Raw genomic sequence first — 7,384 nt, forward strand, 5'->3', positions numbered from 1 at the left:
TTGGAGACTATTTGAAGCTGAAATATGCATGCTAAATCAAGCCATTTAAAAGGAGGTATGGGAAGTATAGACATACATAACTTGCTACTCAGTGCAGAAGTCCTCCTCCCCCAGACAGGCCCCAGGACACTGGGGAAACAGCTTAAGCATACTATTGCTGTTGTTTAAGTCTTATTTTTGAAAAAAGGTCCGCCACACAAATACACACACATATTCTTTCTTGTAAATAGTATTCTGTTCCCAATAGGTTCCCCTTCTGATCTCATTCATTTATTGGACACAATCAATGAATAATCACTGTGGGTTAATCAGAGAGCAAACCAGCCAAGTCTCTGAATGTATAGAGTCTCTGGCTTACCATGGAAATTGGATAGCTCAGCAATTAACATCACCATGGGTCGATATACCATGGGAGGGTGTTTCTGGATCCAGAAAGTCATGCAAGTTATGTCACGAGAAGTGATATTCAAGCTGAATAAGAGGAATATGTGAGAAAATGCTAGCAATAGAAAGGAAAATCATTACAGGTTAGAGCTGAAGTGTCAGCTGGTAAAAGATTCAACTTAGGGAGGTGAGGACCTGGGTGGTACCATTTTGAAAAATTATGTTTCTACAACCATGTGATCAGGCATACTGTGTTCCATGGTCATGGAATGTTTTTCCATCTGTTTGTGTCCTCTCTTATTTCCTTGAGCAGTGGTTTGTAGTTCTCCTTGAAGAGGTCCTTTATGTTCTTTGTTAGTTGTATTCCTAGGTATTTTATTCTCTCTGTAGCAATTGTGAATGGCAGTTCATTTTTGATTTAGCTCTCTTTAAGTCTGTTTTTTGTGTATAGGAATCCTTGTGATTTCTGCACATTGATTTTGTATCCTGAGACTTTGCTGAAGTTGCTTATCAGTTTAAGGAGATTTTGGTCTGAGACAATGGGGTCTTCTAAATATACAATCATGTCGTCTGTAAATAGAGACAATTTGACTTCCTCCTTTCCTAATTGAATACCCTTTATTTCTTTTTCTAGCCAGAGCAATCTGGCAAGAACTTCCAGTACTATTTTGAATAGGAGTGGTGAGAGAGGGCATCCTTGTCTAGTGCCAGATTTCAAAGGGAATGCTTCTAGTTTTTGCCCATTCAGTATGATATTGGCTGTGGTTTTGCCATAAATAGCTTTTATTATTTTGAGATACGTTCTGTCAATACCTAGTTTATTGAGAGCTTTCAGCATAAAGGGCTGTTGAATTTTGTTGAAAGCCTTCTCTGCATCTAATGAGATAATCATGTGGTTTTTGTCTTTGGATATGTTTATGTGGTGGATTACATTTGTAGACTTGCGTATGTTGAATCAGCCTTGCATCCCTGGGATGAAGCCTACTTGATCGTGATGGATAGGCTTTTTGATGTGCTGTTGCAGTCAGTTTGCCAGTAATTGAAGGTTTTTCCATCTATGTTCATCATGGATATTCGCCTGAAGTTTTCTTTTTTTGTTGAGTCCCTGCCAGGTTTTGGTATCAGGATGACGCTGGTCTCATAAAATGATTTGGGAAAGATTCCCTCTTTTTGTAGTGTTTGGAATAGTTTCACAAGGAATGATACCAGCTCCTCTTTGTATGTCTGGTAGAATTCAGCTGTGAACTCATCTGGACCTGGGCTTTTTTTGGTTGGTAGGCTATTAGTTGCTGCCTCAACTTGAGTCCTTGTTATTGGTCGGTTCAAGGTTTCAGCTTCTTCCTGGTTTAGGCTTGGGAGGATACAAATGTCCAGGAATTTATCCATTTCTTCCAGGTTTACTGGTTTATGTGCATAGAGTTGTTTGTAGTAGTATCTGATTGTAATTTGTATTTCTGTGAGGTCAGTGGTGATATCCCCTTTATCATTTTTTATTGCATCTATTTGATTCTTCTCCCTTTTCTTTTTTATTAATCTGGCTAGCAATCTGTCTATTTTGTTGATCTTTTCAAAAAACAGCTCCTCGATTTATTGATTTTTTGAAGGGTTTTTTGTGTCTCTATCTCTTTCAGTTCTGCTCTGGTCTTAGTTATTTCTTATCTTCTGCTAGCTTTTGAGTTTTTTTTTTTTATCTTGCTCCTCTAGGTCTTTCAATTTTGACAATAGGGTGTCAGTTTGAGATCTTTCCTCACTTCTCATGTGGGCATTTATTGCTATAAGTTTCCCTTTAGACACTGCTTTAAATGTGTCCCAGAGATTCTGCTACATTGTGTCTTCATTCTTGTTGGTTTCGAAGAACATCTTTATTTCTGCCTTCATTTCATTATTTACCCATTCAGGAGCCAGTTGTTCAGTTTCCATGAGGCTGTGCAGTTCTGAGTTAGTTTCTTAATCTGAGTTCTAATTTGATTGCAATGTGGTCTGAGAAACTGTTGACTTCTGTTCTTTTGCATTTGCTGAGGAGTGATTTACTTCCAACTATGTGGTCAGTTTTAGAGTAGGTGCAATGCAGTGCTGAGAAGAATGTATATTCTGTGGATTTGGGGTGGAGATTTCTGTAGATGTCTATTAGGTTTGCTTGGTCCAGGTCTGAGTTTAAGTCCTGGATATCCTTGTTAATTTTCTGTCTCATTTATCTGTCTAATATTTACAGTGGAGTGTTAAAGTCTCCTACTATTATTGTGTGGGAGTCTAAGTCCCTTGTAGGTCATTAAGAACTTGTTTTATGAACCTGGGTGCTCCTGTATTGCGTGTGTATATATTTAGGATCGTTAGCCCTTCTTGATGCCTTGATCCTTTTACCATTATCTAATGCGCTTGTCTCTTTTGATCTTTACTAAAGTCTGTTTTATCAGAGACTAGGATTGCAACTCCTGCTTTTTTTTTTTGCTCTCCATTTGCTTGATAAATCTTCCTCCATCCCTTTATTTTTAGCCTATATGTATCCTTGCATGTGAGATGGGTTTCCTGAATACAGCACACTGATGGGTTTTGACTTTTTATCCAATTTGCCAGTCTGTGTCTTTTGATTGGGGCATTTAGCCCATTTACATTTAAGGTTAATATTGTTATGTGTGAATTTGATCCTGCCATTTGGATGCTAGCTGGATATTTTGCCTGTTAGTTGACATATTTTCTTTATTGTGTCAATGGTCTTTACCATTTGGTACATTTTTGGAGTGGCTGGTACTGGTTGTTGTTCTCTCATTTAATGCTTCATTCAGGAACTCTTGTAAGGCAGGCCTGGTGGTGACAAAATCTCTCAGCAATTGCTTGTCCATAAAGGATCTTATTTCTTCTTTGCTTATGAAGCTTAGTTTGGCTGGATATGAAATTCTAGGTTGAAAGCTCTTTTCTTTAAGGATGTTGAATATTTGCCCCCACTCTCTTCTGGCTTGTAGAGTTTCTGCTGAGAGATCCACTGTGAGCCTGATGAGCTTCCCTTTGTGAGTAACCTGATCTTTCTCTCTTGCTTCCCTTAGCATTCTTTTCCTTCATTTCAACCCCACTGAATTTGATGATTATGTGCCTTGGGGTTACTCTTCTTGAGGAATATATTTGTGGTGTTTTCTCTGTACTTCCTGGACTTGAATGTTGGCCTGCCTTGCTAGATTGGGGAAGTTCTTCTGGATAATATCCTGAAGAGTGTTTTCCAGCTTGGTTTCATTCTCTCCGTCACATTCAGGTATACCTATCAAATGTAAGTTAGGTCTTTTCACATAATCCCATATTTCTTAGAGGCTTTGTTCATTTCTTTTCACTCTTTTTTCTCTATTCTTGCTTTCTCATCTTATTTCATTGAGTTGATCTTCAATCTCTGATATCCTTTCTTCTGCTTCGTCGATTTGGCTATTGAAACTTGTGTATGTTTCACAAAGTTCTCATGTTGTGTTTTTCAGCTCCATCAAGTCCTTTATATTCTTCTCTAAGTTGTTTATCCTAGTTAGCATCTCATCTAACCTTTTTTCTAGGTTCTTAGTTTCTTTGCATTGGGTTAGAACATGTTCTTTTAGCTCTGAGAAGTTTGTTATTACCCACCTTCTGAAGCCTGTTTCTGTCAATTCATCTGATTCATTCTCCATCCATCTTTAATCCCTAGCTGGTAAGGAGTTGTGATCCCTTGGAGGAGGACAGGCGTTCTGGTTTTTGGTGTTTTTCTCCTTTTTGCACTGGTTTCTTCCCATCTTAGTGGTTTTACCTAACTGTGGTCTTTGTAGTTGGTGACTTTTGGATGGGGTCTCTGAGTGGATGTCCTTTTTGTTGATGTTGAAGCTATTTTTTTTCAGCTTCTTTGTTTTCCTTCTAACAGTCAGGTTCCTCCACTGCAGGACTGCTGGAGGTCCACTCCAGACCCTGCTTGCCTGGGGATCACCAGCAGGGGATGTTGGGGGCTGCAGAACAGCAAGGGTTGCTGCAGGTTTCTTCCTCTGCTATCCTCATCCCAGAAGGGTACCCGCCAGATGTTGGCCTGAGCTCTCCTTTATGAGGTGTCTCTTTGGGTATATGGGGGTTGGGGAGCTGTTTGAGGAGACAGTCGGTCCCTTATAAGAGCTCAGTTGCTGTACTGTGATCTCCACTGTTCCGTGCAGAGCTGCTGGGTCTGTACCTTTAAGTCTGCTGCAGCTGAACTCATAACCTCCTCTTTTCCCAGGTGCTCTATCCTAGGAAGGTCGGCTTTATTTATAAGTCCCTGTTGTGCTGCTGCCTTGTCTTTGTAGATGCCCTGCCCTGCATGGAGTAGTCTAGTCACAGTCTGCCAGCAGAGGTGTTGCCAACCTGCTGTTGGCTCTGCCCTGCTGCTTTGTGAACTGCCCTGGTTGTGGTAGGCTGCCTCGGTAGTGGGGGACGCCCTTCCCCTCACTGAGCTGGATGGTCCTGGGTCCAGCTGCTCTTGTTGCGAAACTCAATCCAGAGCATTTCAGATTGCTTGTTTTTGGGGGTGTACCCACAGAGCCAGATCCCCTGACTCCCTGACTTAGCCCCTCCCTTTCAGTTGAATGGGCAGTTCTGTTCCCAGCTGTTCCGGGCACCGGCCAAAAAGGCAGCCCAGACTTGTGTGAGTTTCTGTGCACTGATGTGGCACCGGCTGAAACCGCCACGCTGAAAACTCCTGGCACTTTTCAGCTGGGAATCTCCTGGTCTGTGGGCAGTGAGAACTTCTTTGGAAATGCAGTGAACACTCACCCTCTGCTCTCACTGGGATCTGCACTCTGGAGCTGTTCGTATTCGGCCATCTTGGATCCCTCCTACTCTCTTTATTAGAACTTTTAAAAAGATAATTATCTAATTTTGATTTCTCAAAAACAAAAAGTGACAGGGATCATATTTACCCTCTTACTCCATTGAAACTGCCAACAAACAAAATATATAAACCAATGGTTTTCCAAACATCAGACAATGAAGGGTAGTGATCCCTGAGAGACAGGAAACAAGGTGAACACTGTAATTGCCACAGTTTATCACCTGGTGGGAGTTTCCAGGCCTGGCAGAAAGGAAAAGAAACGCAGTCTGAACAGAAAAGGTTCCCTGAGCTGAGGCGACAGTAATGAGTCCTGGGAGACCAAGAAGGCTAGAATTCTCAGTACAGAGCAATGGAGAGGAGTTAGCACCACAACGAGAGAACTTTGAACATACACACGGGGTGCCGCTCAATTTTTTTAGCTAAATATTGCTAGAATACTGATTCCTTTAAAATGGACCTGTAGCTTCAATGCAAATACAGTCAAAAGCCTAGAAGAGATTTAGATGTTAACATACTGCTTCTATAATTTATATGAAAATGCATGGGACCTAGAATAGATAAAATAGTTTTGAAAAAAATGAATACGGAGGACAAATACTACTTGATATTAACACTTGTTATAAAGCTGATAATTTTTAAAGGCATTTGTTTTTTAGAATGCAAATGTTGCTGATATTTTGCCTCATAGCACACTTCTTCTGAGCTCTTGTGAGCCAGGGATGTGGAGACATCTGTTTCCCCTCAGGGGCCTCTTCAGTAGCAGTTTCCTGCCACAAATTCACTCTCCATGTTCTAAATACATATAACCTTGTTCTAGTACTGCCTGTCCTCTAATTGTCTTTCTCTTTTCATTTATTTTTTAAATTCAAGGCAGCACTACAGAACCTTATAGATCAAGCTTGTCCAAACCACAGCCTGTGGGCTTCATGCAGCCCAGCATGGCTTTGAATGTGGTCCAACACACATTTGTGAACTTTATTAAAACATTATGAGACTTTTGTGTGTGTGATTTTTTTTTTAGACCATCAGCTATCATTAGTGTTAGTGTATTTTATGTGTGGCCCAGGGAAGCCAAAAGATTGGACAGTGCTGTTACAGATGTTTTCAAGATCAATAGACAGAAGGACTAATCAATTGATCTTGGGAAAACTGCAGATAGTGGCCTGGAAGAGCTATCATTTCTTAGAAGATTCAGGTTAGTGAGGACCACAGTTCTTAGAACTTAGTATGGCTGCCATTGAATTTAAAACTCACATACTAACCTAAGATCTTTGAAACCCAAAAAATATCTGAGACTGATCTCAATCAAGTCAGACGTTTATTTTGCCAAGATGGAGGACACTCTTGAAAAAAAAAAGAAACAGCAGTTTCAGTAGGATCTGTGGCCTGTGCTTTTTTCCATAGAAGGTTTTGAGAACTTCACTATTTAAAGAAGAAAAAGAGAAGAAGGAAAAAGAGGAAAGAAAAAAAAGGAGGGTAGGCAATGAGGCAAGTGGTTACATTTTCGTGAGGCTTTGATTAGTCTCACTGAATCCACATTTTATATGTGAAAAGAAATGAATAAGGGGAAAAAATCAATTATTAATTCATTTGTCTGGTGCTCAGAAAATTTACATTTTATGTAAGATAAAATAAACTGGGCTGGGTGCGGTGGCTCATGCTTGTAATCCCAGAACTTTGGGAGGCTGAGGCAGGCAGATCACGAGGTCAGGAGTTCAAAATCAGCCTATAGTGAAACCCCATCTATACTAAAAATACAAAAAAAATAGCCAGGTATGGTGGTGTGCTCCTGTAGTCTCAGCTACTCAGGAGGCTGAGGCAAGAGAATCACTTGAACCCAGGAGGCAGAGGTTGCAGTGAGCTGACGTCACACCACTGTACTTCAGCCTGGACAAAACAGTGAGACTCCAACTCAAAAAAAAAAAGCCTGTGAAATTATAGCTATCTGTTTGGGAACAAAAGGAAGTGAGTTGTGTTGTTGTTGTTGTCATTTTTCAAGTGAATCAGTTCCCGTTTATCTTTTTCCTTTGGCATACTGAGTTTGGGGTTCTGAGATTTTATTTTCCTTTCATAATCTCAATTATTCCCTGTAAATAATTAGAAAAGTAAGATTGCTGATTTTTTTTGAAAATTCTGTTACAGTGATATTATTACTTTGTACATCTTTTATCATTTTTCCCTTATCATCTAGGCATATCC

The sequence above is a fragment of the Sapajus apella genome, unplaced genomic scaffold (assembly GCF_009761245.1).
Source record: "Sapajus apella isolate SASKATOON/1434 unplaced genomic scaffold, GSC_monkey_1.0 scaffold76, whole genome shotgun sequence".
Lineage (NCBI taxonomy): Eukaryota > Metazoa > Chordata > Mammalia > Primates > Cebidae > Sapajus > Sapajus apella.